The sequence below is a fragment of the Dermacentor albipictus genome, chromosome 6, assembly GCF_038994185.2.
Source record: "Dermacentor albipictus isolate Rhodes 1998 colony chromosome 6, USDA_Dalb.pri_finalv2, whole genome shotgun sequence".
Taxonomy (NCBI): Eukaryota; Metazoa; Arthropoda; class Arachnida; order Ixodida; family Ixodidae; genus Dermacentor; species Dermacentor albipictus.
Genome location: NC_091826.1, coordinates 84,471,395 through 84,485,234, shown reverse-complemented (window position 1 = coordinate 84,485,234; position 13,840 = coordinate 84,471,395). Strand labels below are relative to the sequence as shown.

The 13,840-nt window shown below is 40.9% G+C and overlaps 1 long non-coding RNA gene across 2 annotated transcripts; it reads left to right on the top strand.

Annotated features, from left to right (window-relative positions):
- The first annotated feature begins 428 nt into the window (after positions 1 to 428).
- On the top strand, positions 429 to 13,393 carry LOC139061258 (uncharacterized). 2 transcript variants are annotated; one of them, XR_011515282.1, is made up of 4 exons: positions 429 to 609; positions 2,024 to 2,065; positions 5,175 to 5,363; positions 8,061 to 13,393. It is a non-coding gene; the product is annotated as an uncharacterized lncRNA (long non-coding RNA). The 2 variants fall into 2 exon arrangements; XR_011515281.1 differs by having other exon boundaries at positions 5,175 to 5,379.
- Positions 13,394 to 13,840: the final 447 nt, after the last annotated feature.

Here is a 13,840-nt window from a genome sequence, read left to right as displayed (position 1 = left end):
GTTTAAAGAATGGGACGACAGACCGCCTGCAGTTTGCCATGACGTCGAAATAAGAAGCACAAACAGCGACGTTTCTGTACTTTTGTGGTCAATAGTTCAGTTCGCATGGTTGCGGCACGCATTACTTTTTTTTTTTAAATACAAACGACGAAAACTGTGCGCGGAAACATTAGCACGGCGTTTGCGACGTTTGAATTTGGCGCCTTTTCCCGCGCATGCCATTAGCTCCGGCCGGTGCACTGCGTTACTGCGCCAAAGAAAGTAGTTCATCAAAGAAGTGAAGCAAAAAACTTTTATACACTTCCAAAGCGCTACAATTTTTCTGTAATAACATGACATTACAGAATTTGTTATCAAATGGTACAATTTATGATAATATAAGCGTGTATTTGTATGAGTGTATATGTATGATTGCGCGTTTGCGCTGTTGAGGCTTGTAGCATTCCGGCGTGATCGTGCATGCCGGTTGTGTGAAAACTTCCTGCGTTTTCTGCGTTCTTTGTGTGCTTCGCTGTGACATCTTTGGAATGTTCCTGCGTGTTGCTCGCTTTTTATGGGCTTGTTGCCTCGAAGATCGCCATGATCGCCTCCGACTCAGCGACATCAAAGGTGAGTTAGTGTTTCGAATTCCCCTTGTTCGTCCGCGCCGCAGGCGCGGACGAAGGGGAATTTCAGCGCCTGTGCGTGTTTTCCGTGCGCCTCTTTCTAGTTTTCATTCCTAGCACTATCCTTCCGTTGCCAGAATTGGTTGTACCGCACTAGATTCGTGGTATATAACATGGAGCTTTGTCCTGGTTTAACTTTACACTCCGCTTGTGGTGACGTAAGGTAGCTATGTGGTGCCAGCTAAAACAGGGCATGTTGTACGCCATGATTTCTGATACGGTATTCGAGCACCGATTGAGTTAGCCTTATTAATGAGCGCAAAACAATGCGACGTGAAACCATCCGATCTGTACTGTAATCGGAAGATATTTCGTTTGCGCCACGCTAGTACAAGACGTGGGAGCGAGCTTGTAGCGGCGTGGGGCGGTGGGATCGGCGAAAGTGTATTCTGTTGCGCTGAATTCCCTTCAGGAACGAGTGACTTCTATCTGACACGCCGTGCGGCCGATGTTCGCGCGATCGGAAAACACAGAGGAGGCTGTCGCGCAATAATAATAAAGAATTTGAAGGGTGTACATGTGATTCTATGCGATACGTGAGATACAATAGAGGGGGATGCCACAGAGTGCTGCGAAATCATCGAGTTATACGCCTTGCTAACCGCGTGTGTTTTGTTTTCCACCAGTTCGCGCGCATTCAGCTTTCTTTTTTCATCTTCGTTCGACGCCATCGAGTGCTTCGCCCCAAACGGCTTCGCGTAGGCGCTCTTAGCATTCACGGAAAGGCAGATTTCATGTCACTCCAGGTCCTACAACATTCAAAATAACGTAATTTCGTGAAATTGCAGCTTTTCGCACTTCAGTAAGTGATTGATTTAACAAAATTTTAAAATCAGTAGAGGAACGAGATGCCTGGCATATCTGCTTTGTCGTCCCACTGGGTTTCGAGGCGGCATGTATACGTTATCGGCAACATAAACATCAATAATTAGCATTGTTTCTTGTGACCATAGAAGTAGCTAGTTATGTCGAAAAGCTAAGCTTGGAATAATGCATTGTCGAAAGAGCAGTTCTGTGAAATTCTTTCTTTGTGAGTAAGCAAAACTTCAGTAGCATCAGGTAGACGGGGAGTAAAAGAATGCAACACTGTGGTTTTATACGAAGGAGCATCCTTTAATATGTGGCCATAACCATTCAGTAGATGCATGGAAATAATTTTTAAAATAATAGAGGAATGTGAAATAAATTATTTGACAAGCTCACACTGCCATTGGCAAGAGCGGCCACACTTTAGTGTATTCAATGACTAGTCATTTGTATCCGTCTATTTATGTCAGCCTAATGGTCCATGTAGCTCTTTTGATTGTTGATTTTGCTGCATTGTGGCTTCACATTTTAATACTGACATCTTTTTTCAGATTCAAAATGAGCTGAGAGACACCCAAGCTGGAATGCTAAAGGTGAATTCTTTGGCCATCCATTCTGTAACGTCACCATGATCAAATGCAGTGATGCCGTGAAAATGTATTGCAGGAAGCAGAAAAAACAACATTGCTGATGCAACTGCAAGGCATTTGCTCCAGTGATCAATTGGTGCAGAGTGCCTTCATTAGGAGACATGGTGCCTTTAAGCACTCAGCTGAAAGACTGCAACTGCACCGGGACTGGGAGTGAATTTCAGTGTCACTTGTGAACATATTAAAGATAGAATGTGCCTTCTTCAGGGTATATGCTTGATATGGGAGGGGTGTTCAGAAACAGTGTGGACATTAGTGGTCTACGTGAGTGCACATCTTCCTAGTTTTACCTATGTCATGCAGCAGTGCACTGCTAGAGGTATCAAACCAGAGCAGCAGCACCCTTTGAGAAAGTTGGCTGAAGAACGAGCAGTGATCAAAGCTTTCTGCATTTCAAGGGCCAAATTCCAGAAAGATTGATGCCGAGCTGGACGGTGTGAAGTGCCGGTCACCACATACTGTAGCCAGCATGGCATGAATCTCCTTGGCATTATGCCTCGTTAGGATACAGAAATTGCATCACTGCTCATAAAAAAAAAATTGGAAATTGGGAGGTTGAGGGGAAGTGGCAGGGCTCCCCTCTGGAGTAGCCAGTGCATGCCCATTGCTATATTGATAATCCTACCTTAATGAGAACCAGTGATGCATGTTAACCTATTACGCAGCTAAGTGCATTCCTTGTTTTGTATTAAGGGGACACTAATGACACCTTAAATGAATTTAAAATAAAGCATCGTTTTAAATATCTACTTCTGTAAATTTCTTGGTAATTGCTTGATTATTAGAGAAAATAAAGCTCAGCGTTCAATTTTCTGAGTATCGCCCCAAAATCTTCGTGCTGACATCTCATTGTCACATCGTGGATTTCAAGTATTTTTACAAACTTGGGTTGTATTGTTTCAGTAAAAGTTCCTGACGGTTCTTATTTTAAGTTTTTGGAATACAATGAAGAACATCTTTATTTGTAAAAAAAAATTGCTGCACCTGAACAGACATCAAAATCCATGACGTCACAGCAAGCGGGTGTGGTAACTTCAAGGCAGCACTGCCACCAATCTTTCCTCTTGCTGCTTTTACAATTTACTCACCCTCTTGTCATGGTACGAGTGAATCTCTTGAATTGTAGGAAGGTCATTTACAGATACATCTAAAATAATTTTTCTCTTTAGTGCTTTCTTGCCATAGTTGCTTAGGGGTGTTGGCACAGCGCCGCTAAGCACGAGGTCACATGATCAAACAACCGCATTTTGATGGAGGTGAAATACAAAACTGCCCATGTACCTTGCAGCCTGATTTGGTAAAAATTAATCCAGAGTTCCCCACTATGGCGTGCTTAAAGCCTGTTTCACATGCAAGCGAAAATGCTTGCAAATCCTGCCGCCGCGCCGCAGAAATCAGTTTCGACGGTGGGAGCGGCAAGGTTCGGGCAAGTTGGAATTTCATCGCAGCGGCAGAGCGGCAGCACTGCTTCCGAACGACCCACCTCGACAGGTGACCAGCGAAGGATTAGTGCTGGAAAGCCTGCGCATAGGATGATGTTTATTTACTTGGTACACGTGGTACAGGCAACATGCCAAGAGAGCTTTTCAACGAATTGTTAAATTGCTAAGCGCAGGATATGTATTTATAAAATAAAAATTTGAGAGGCAGAGACAAAGCTATGTTTATGTTGGTAGTCGCAAACTACCGAAACTGGCTGAAAGTCCTGTGTTTTATGCCAGCAACATTGCTATTCGCAGCAGCGGAAAATGCGCGGCGGCAATGCATATGAAACGAAACTTTGCGATAAGCTTTGCAGCGCCGCGTCGCTGTTCGCTCCATTCGCTGAATCGCTTGCATGTGAAACAAGCTTAAACATCAGATTGTCGTTTTGGCACTTAAAACGCCAAAATTTAATTAATTTAATTTTACTTTAGTGCTCCTTTAAGCGGTAGAATTCATGATCTCTGCAAAAACTCATGCTCAAAGTATTTTCCGTAAAGATTAAATAAACAGTAGATATAAGTGTCTATTTATATTTTGAATTCTGTGATACGTGATGACTATTAGTGGTACGAGACAGAATTGTAATACAATGTGTGACGGCACGATGATGCACATCGAGGAAATGACCGAGTCTCCCTAGAGGTCCTTGACATGGACATCAACTGACTGTCCACAAACTTCTGAGTTCACTCCGTGATCTTGTGCAGCCTGTGCGTTGCGAGTAGATTAATTTTATTGAGATTTAATTTACTGTCCTTGCGGCTTATGTACATTTCATACAGTGGAGTGGAATCTCGCATTACTTCTGGAGCACAGCAAGCGAACGTGATGTGTAGTGGTAATCTTAGTAATGATCGACAATCATGTCCCACTTCGAGCTCCTAATGCTGCTTGCCAACACAAGCAGCAGCATATGCTCAAGATAGCGTGAAAGAGATTCATTGAAAAGTGGCATATGCCCAGGGTCACATACCCAGTCACCCAAGCCTGTTCCAACGGTTGGTATTGAACTCTTCCCTCAACATAGCAGCCCAATCTCCCCATTAGACCATGGCTACATATTCACACAAATGGATGGGACAATCGAGACAAACACCTGAAAATATGAAGTATCCCAAGCATGGTAATCACAATAAATAGTACTAGATGTGCATTAGCGCAAGCTCTTGGGCCAGTTGGTGCATGATGAACTTGAAAAAGGGGGGTACCAGCAAAACAAAGGACGCGCACACATGGAAAAGGCGTTAGACAGGGACGAACGCTGGTCCGTCCCAATGTCCGTCCATGTCTAATGCCGTTTCCTTGTGTGCGTGTCATTTGTGTTTCGCTGGTGCTCCCCTTTTTCAAGTACTAGATGTTTGGATACGTTGGTTTATTTTTCTTGTTTGTGCTGGATTGTTTTTCTGAAACATGGGGCATCCAGACAGCATCAGAAGCTTGTAAGAAGTCAAGTTTAGCATTTTAGATTTGCAACAAGTACTTTTGTAATTGATTTGCAGTAGGGCTGTTGTGTGAATGTACTTGAAAGGCTTAAAACTGTTTTGCTAACATTTACTTAAACATGCAGGTTCACATACGCTGTAAGAGTGCACATTGAGAAGGTTATCCTGGCCCAGCTTACCATGGCCTGCCATGGTGGACCAGGAAAGTTTGCAAGGGCCTTGCTTCACCATGTGTTCACAGAGGAGGAGCTCATGGGCCATTTGGGCTTTGGAAATAACACCAAGGGGCAACAGAGGCTCTTGACCCCATCAGGGTCAAGGCTGTTATAGGCAAGTACCATACACCCTTTCCGGTTGCATTTTTACATTCACATTTCTTTTCTAAATTTATGAACTTGCCATTGGCATAACAAACGACTTTCATGTAGCCTGTGTGTGCAGTTGTGTGCTACAATAGCCTACCATTTGGAATGACTGTTCATATGATCTTGAGTGCCTAATGCCGCCATACTCAAATGCTTCCAAATTTAAAAGCTGCCTTCACTGCCGAAAGTTTTTAGCATCTCCACCAAATAAAATGAGCTGCATTTGTGCATTAGCAGTGCTACTTGGCTGTCATTGCAAGGAATAGTTGTCTGTGAAGCACGCTCCAAATCTGTTGGCATGGAGGACATGGTTAAGTAGCCTGAAAGTGTTAATACACGAATTGCGGAGAAGCTATGCTCAAGTGTGGTTACTGCTCAGCTCGAGCAGGAGCACGTTCACCAAATTGCAGAAATCAAAACAAAACAGCGCTCCATGTTCTGAGATGTGAAACAGTAGTTTCACCAATTTTAACAGACCACATCAAATCAAAGTTGCTCCTATCTTGAAGCAGGTCCATGTGATCCGAGACAGCAACCTCTCAGCGGAGGGAACCTGAGTGTTGTGGCAAGTTTCTTTTGGTAGTTTCAATCAAAGAAACAACAGGGACCGAGTTGCCAGCTTCACAGTCAACAGTACTATGTTTAGTGGATGCTTACTTATTCTAAGCACCTAACCTATGACTCGTATTTATTAACATGCACTGTATCACTTTGTATTCTAAGATAAGAAAAAAATATTTATGTGGCTTTTCCTCATATACTTCAATAAATGGAGAATAGGCTCTTGGGGCCTAATGTATAAAGCTTCTTACAGACCATCGGACATGTCCACTACTCCCATTCTGAAATTGTTAGAATTGTTTCCTGCTTCCTTACTTCACCTACCTGTTAACATGGTTATGAACCATTGCCAAGTAGATTATGGGCTTAAATTTATCAAAAAGATGAATGGGCTTTTCTGTCGCTCTTGTTTAGCCCGTTGAGGATCACATTTTGGGGAGAAATATGCCTCTAATTTAGGAGTTATATATCTTTTGTAGTGTGCACATACTCAAAACTTTCGTCTTGAATAGTGTCCTATTCAATTTAGTCTTTGAATGGTCACTATTTGTAAATGTGAGTATTATTCTAATATTTCGAAACACCAATAAAACATGAGATTTGAGCCAAAGTACGGTAAATTTTCACCTCCAATAACATAGTATAGACGTAAAACGTAAGAACTTGTAAGAATAGCAGACCAGGCTATGTTACTAAAGTAGCTGTACTTTAGAGGCTGTACAGCAATCATTCATGCTTACTGAAGAGTCCTGTGCATGTGAAGAAACTTTTTGCTGCTCCATTTGTGCCTTTAATAAACAGCTCTTCATAACATAACAATGACAGAAACTTGCTAACTTTAAGAATACTAGTATGTGAACCTCATCTTACATTAATTGTGATATCAGCAGTTCATTATTCAGAAGCTATCCAATATTTGATTTGCTTCTGGCATTATTCGGTTCAGTCTCAAAAATCACTTTTCGCGCATCCTTAATATTGTTATTGCAGATTTAAGTTCTTCAGGGCGACTTTCCGAGAAAATAAACTGGTAAATAATTTTTTAAAATAACAATAAAGTGGCAATACCATTTCAGTATTTGCAGTTTTACATGTTTTATTGTTTTATGCAGGATAAAGCAGCATAATTTTTTCTGTAATGAAACTTACGGAAACTTGTGGCAGCATTCCCAAATTAGTGCAATGACAGACACCAAGAAGCTAAGTGAAAAATCAGTTTGGGAGAAACCCAAGGAGCGACAGCACTATAAGAATATTTTCTAGAAGTCTCAGAAGGTTGCAGCACCTCCAGTGGGAGGCTAGGCAACACTTTGTTCTGAAAAGGCAAATTTTTTCAGAACGTTCCATCACAGTGACAGATGTATGGCAGTGAACCCTAAAAGGGTTAAAGAAGTCAGTCCTATGGCATATGGCTCTTAAAAGACAGCATTTCTTCGTATCTGTCACATTCTGCATGTGTCATGCTAAGCAGTTTGGCGCACAACTACACGGAATCCTCATTATAACAGTAATTCAGTCGTTGAGGAAGAAAACATACTTCGCTGTAAGCAGTGTCTTCTTTAATGTGGAAAGTCCTAAGTCATTGTAAGGCGAGAAGTACGTTCTGATTGCATGTGAACTCAGGAAACCTAACATCAGATGAAGCTACACTCAATTATAGTGACATGACACTATTGTATTTGGAGCATGGAAAAGCACAGTGAAGTGCTGCACATTTTAATTATGAAACTTACAAGAAATAATTTTAGTTGTCAGTTCAGGTTTATTTATGAACGACATGAATTTTTTTCGCCATTTTGTTTATCAGCAAGCAAAGTTCACATCTTTGACATTGAAGATATTCATAAAGTTATATTGCTACAGTGTTTTGTTCCTCTTTGCCCTTTCCTGCATTTGACACTTAGTGGAGTCCTGTGCCACACTAAATAAATTTAAATGGTCATGCTGTAAAGCTGTACCCATGGAAAATTGGAATAAAGCAACACAAATACATAAATCAATTTCATTGTAACAAGGGCATATTGCATGCCATTCTTTTGCATGTGGAAGTTGCTTTTTAAAACTTATTCTGGCTTGTTTTTGCAGGCTTCACGTGTCGCAAATTTCCTGGTACCAATATGCCCTATGTAAAGAACTCTGGCCTCGCTTCTCGCATGGGACCCTGCCCCTGAAGCAACTGCCCCTGCCCCTTCACCTCTGAAGAGCCCAAGTTGGACAGCTCAAACCAAAACACAAGTGTTGTGCTTTTGTAACTCGACATTTTTATGTTTTATGTTAGTCTCCTGAAGGGCCCAATTTGGATTTCTCAAATGAGCATACAAATGTTGTGCCTTCCTATGCCTTGACATTTTTATGTTAATTTTATTTATGTTAATTATGCTAGTCTCCTGAGAAGCCCACATTGGATTGCTCAATCCAGAATACAAGTGCTGTGCTTTGTTGTAGTTCACTACATTTTTATGTTAGTTTTTGATATGGTTCCAGTAAGGATAGTGTTTCCTTATTAATATATTTTTTAAGTAGCTTAAGTCATTTCATGCCAAACCACCCAACAATTTTCTCAAGAACTGTTCCATTATGGCAAACCATTTCAAGTTTGCTTGATTTTGAGTAGGTACAACGAGAAAATTTTTGAGAAAATTTGCTTTCATACATACTCTTAAGTAATTCCAGGGCAACCAACCAGCGTTTTTTTGGCCATCACAGATATAGTTGAAGCTCCGAACTCTTGCTCCCCATTTATTTTCCTTCACAAAAATTTTTTTGAATTTTGGCAAAAATTTATTGTTCTTGCCCAGCTAAGCTAGAAGCCACTGATACACGTTTCTTCTGAAAGGGAAATTGTATGATCCAGATATTCAGGTGGTGTTCATGTCAAGAGACTGAAGTGGTGTGACTGCCAAAATTTGCAGTTTGAATTTTCTTCTAACGTAGGGAAATACAGAAGGCACAAAATGAATATAAAATCAGACTGCTTGACTTGGGATAGCAGCAAAATATTTCAAGCCTTGGAGGTTCAGTTTATCAGCTAAAAAAACTGTAACGTTGAAATTTTTTGCAAGCTTCGTGTTGAAGGTAAAAAATTAGCTTTGGTGGTTGGCACAAAAGTATGTCACCCATCATTACACAGCCGTACATGTCTGCTATGCATGTGACATGAAACAAAAAGTGATTATTCTTTAAGTGCGATAAGGTATTTTTTATAATGTTCCTTTGAGGATCACACATACAGCATAAATATAGCATAAATATATGAAGCCATGTCATCTAGCAAGGAAAGGTTGTTAATATATTAGCCACAAGAACTACTCAACAAACTGACTTGTCTTTTTTATCATTACGAAGGCAGGTGACGTCAAGCGCTGCTGCTGCAGTCTCAGCTCGTATTTTTTTAACATGAACGCAAAAAGTGGTCGCCAATGGTGTCTGACCACATCAGACTGAACATGGCACATATGACTTTTATAGATGAGCATGTTCCAGCTCTGAAACAGTGGTAGCAAACAACACCACAAGAATTTGTTCATACTCATGTAGGTTTTCAGTCTTAATTATGAAGGTGTTTTCTACTTGCATCATCATTGGGCTTCAGGGAGCAGGGCACAAAGTGTCCTGCTCCCTCTATGTTGCATTGCAATGCGACATGCCCTTTAGGATGCTTTGTATGAACAATATCAGTGCTCTTTATAGATTTATTGTCTACATAATAGCTGATATTTCTTTTTCTAAACTGCATGAAACATATCTTTTAGCACTGCAGGATTCCCTCACATATTTATTACGTACGAGGTCTGTTAGAAAAGTATTCGACCTTTTTTTGCGAACACCTGATGAATATGAAACAAGCGCGTTTTCATCAGCCGCCCTTGAACCTTTGTGCGCATGCATGAATTTTTTCCCACCTGCCAATAGCGTGAATTGCTGGGACGCAGCGTTTGAATGAGGTAGTACAGTGCGCTCGTCGGTTTTTTATCGCAAGGAAAATGGCAGAGCGACTGGAGCAGTGCTACTGCATCAAATTTTGACAGAAACTGGGCGACAGCCAAGTGGAAACCATCTGGAAGATTCAGAGTGCTTTCGGTGACTGTGCTATGAGCAGCACACAGATTATGGAGTGGTACAACCAGTTTAAAGACGGCCACACATCGGTGGAGAGCGAGCCACGCTCCAGTCGGCCATCAACATGCCGAAATGACCAGGTCATTGCCGAAGTGAACCCCGTGGTGATGCGGGACCGTCGTGTAACTATCCAAGAAATTGCGGAAGAGGTGGGCATCAGCACATTTTATCCACATTCCATTATCACCGAAGATTTGGCCATGAAGAGAGTTGCGCCAAAATTCGTTCACAAGCTGCTCATGGTGGAGCAAAAGCAACTTTGTGTTGAAGTCTCGCAGCCATGCTGGATTCCACAAACAGTGACCCCAACTTCATGAACACCATAATCACTTGTGACAAGTCTTGGGTGTATGTTTACGACCTGGAAACCAAATCCCAGTCGTTACAGTGGAAGCATTCCACGTCACCAACCAAAGACTGCTAAGTGCGCAGCAACGTCAAAGTGTTGCTGACTGCTTCCTTTGACTCCCGCAGTGTGGTACACCACGGATACACACCACAGGGCCAAACAATCACTAAAGACTACTACAGGGATGTCCTCCATGGCCTATGTGATGCTGTATGGAGCAAGATACCGAAGTTGTCAACAGGAAATTGGCACATCCTTCAAGACAATGTTTTTCTCGCACTTGATTCAGACTTTTTTGGCGAAAAACCAGACTCCTGTAGTTCGACAGTCTCCTTGCTCTCCTGATATGGCGGCCTGCAACTTCTGGCAGTTTCCCAAAATCAAGGGGCCATTGAAACAAGCACGATTTCAGACAAGAGAAGACATTATGGCTGCAACGACAGCTGAGCTAAAGTCCATTTGGAAAGAAGCCTTCTCGGAATGCTTCTAACAACGGCAGCACCGCTGGGAGAAGTGGCTGGATTCCCAAGGAGACTACATTGAGGGTGATTAGGTTTCCAACACTTCAGTTATGCCAGTTTTTTTTCTTCAGCCAAAGGTCGGATACTCTTCTAACAGACCTTGTATTGATATTTTATGTGCAATGGCTGTATGGTTTACCTGGCCCACACCAAACACAAGCCTCGTTGCATTAGAGCATGTGCCCCTTAGCAATAAAATGCAGACCCTAACACCGCTTATCTGTCATCTCTGCATACGAAGCCAGCTTTGTCGTCTGCATTCCCGGCCAGCAAGCTGTGCGCACATCAGAGAAAAGTCGGTGCTGACAAAATTTCAAAAAGGAATTTCTCGCTTTTAAAAATGACTTTTTTAACTTCACACATGCATAGCAGACATGTAGAGCTATCCAATAATGTATCACATTTTTTCGCCAACTACGAAGGCTGTTTTTTCCTTGAACATGAAGCTTCTTGCAAAAGATTAGAATTTTTTTTTTACAGGCGATCAGCTGAACCTTCAGAGCTTCATATATTTTTCTGCTATACTATGTCACTTGGGCTACCATTCTGTATTTAATTTCTGTCCTGTGAATTTTTTCTTACGAAAAAAAAACTAACGGATTGCAATTTGACTCATTTTTGCCGGTGCCAAAAGCAATTGAAGTATGCAAATATTTGAAAAATTGGCTATTTTGGCAGTTGCATCACTTCACCATATTTCCACGCACACCATTTGAAGGCCTCGATCAATACAATGTGCATTTGAAAAAAAAGTATTTGAAGCATTTGAAAAAAAAACTGAAAAGCTAGAGGACATTTGATGCCTCTAGCTCAGCTGAACAGGAAAACTAAACTGTCACCTAAAATGCTACAAAATATCTGGCAGAAATAAATAAAAGTGGGTAACAAGCTTTGAACTCTAGTAAACATATGGCAATGTTTCAGATTTATGTGCGGTGTGAAAAAAATGCTTGTCGATTCGGCATGGAATTGCATACCTGCAAGTGCATCTGTGCCATTTCCAGAGTTCAGTAAGAACGGCATTTTACATAACTTTGTAAAAATGGTTTATTGCTATCTAAAATACATGAGTAAAATTAATAGGTATAAGTCGGCTTAAATTTAATATGCAACAAAACATCTCCAGTAATGGCAATGATGTGCCTTTCATGTTTGCATAAAACCATATCTTCTGAATTCTTTCGTTATTTTTTGTGGCAGCGAATAAAATTGAAATGGAACTCGCACAAGGAGTAACTTTGCTGTATTCCAGCACATCACTAATAGCTGTCTTTGTTTCATATGAAAATCTGAAGCAGTCAATATGAATAAGTCGCTTGATATGGAATTACCTGCGCAGCAACGTTATCATGGCAGAAAACACAACTGGATCATGCAACAGCAATGCGGCATAATAAACTGCTCCCATAGGCATCACTTATTGTGATTGCCATGTTTCAAAAGTATGTAAGGTTTACTGAAATTGGCACACACCATTCAACCAACAAATAAGGATTGTACAGTGATCCTTTTTCAGTTTTACAGATATTTAAGTTGTCTGCCAGGTAGCATAATTCTTGTTCTTGAGCTGGATTATTCAGAGGTGGACATTACTAGCACAAGAAATGGAAACATTAAACTGATTGTCATAAATTTATTAATTCACTTATAACATCACAGCACATATTTCAGTTTGCAAATTGTAGCCAGTGAGTTTGCAAGACATTCACTTGAAATTAATTTCCAGGATGACACCAGTTTCGATATTTTTCCATAAATGTGAGAGAAGTACAAGGGCATTCCGGTTACTTTTGTACTTCGATGCATAGCAGTGCATTTCTACAGCCAGTTTGATGGCATGTGTCTCGTTTCTAGTGTCATTCTGGAAATTCATTCTAAGTGCATACACCTTGTAAAATTACCGGCTACAATTAGTAAAAACTTTATTAGGAACTGAGTTTTTGTTAATCAGCTGACTATGGTGTCTTGTTTCTCATGCAAGTAATGTTTGGCACTCTGTATCTAGTATTATGTTAGCTGCAACAGTCAGTCTTCAATAAGTTCCATGAAACTTAAAGATAACCACCCTGCATATCAGGTCTCAGTTGAGTGCTGTGGGCACAAGCAAATTGTGCCATGGTTATAGTACCACTGGCTACCTAATAGAGAAAGCAAGTACCTTTTTTGAGTGTTCTTATTTACAGTCATGTCAGTCTGCTTGTACATTTATTTATTTAGGCATTTATTTTTTAAAATTTATTTCTTTTGGGAAATGTGTTTTACTTGAGAGCCACACTGACTACATCTTCAGTATTCAATTTTGTTATGGTGTCAAGCTGCAGGAAGTTTGTGCTGTGCGATAGTTTTTAAGAAGTTTCTGATCTGAAACTACAAAGGGTTGTACATTTACAGAGATGTTTGGTTACAAATAAACAGTTCACCTAGAAAAATGGTTTTTGTCTGCATCAGTTCAGCACTCTTGATTTTTCGGAGGGCCATTCACTCTGACAATTGAAAAAAGTGGCATAACAGTACTGCTAGCAGTTTTACAATATGGTTTATTACAGGCAATCTAGGAGCATGCTTTTGAGCCCAGGGTGACAGAGGTCTGCGGTACAAAATGCCTGTATTTAAATTTTATCCTTATCCTCTCACAGCAGACATGCCACCGTGACATAAAAGGTAATTATATGCAACATAGCTCAGCAGTATTTTAAGGTAAGTGCAGGTTTAAACTGCTGAATACCCAGTGGGGCATAAAGGGCTTTCAACGTAATTTGTGTTGATGTTCAACAGATCTGCAACAATGCTTCCATGGGCTTTCAATATTGACGAACTACACATTTCAACAATACCTCCATGGGCTTTCAATTTTGAGGCTCAACACATCTGCAACA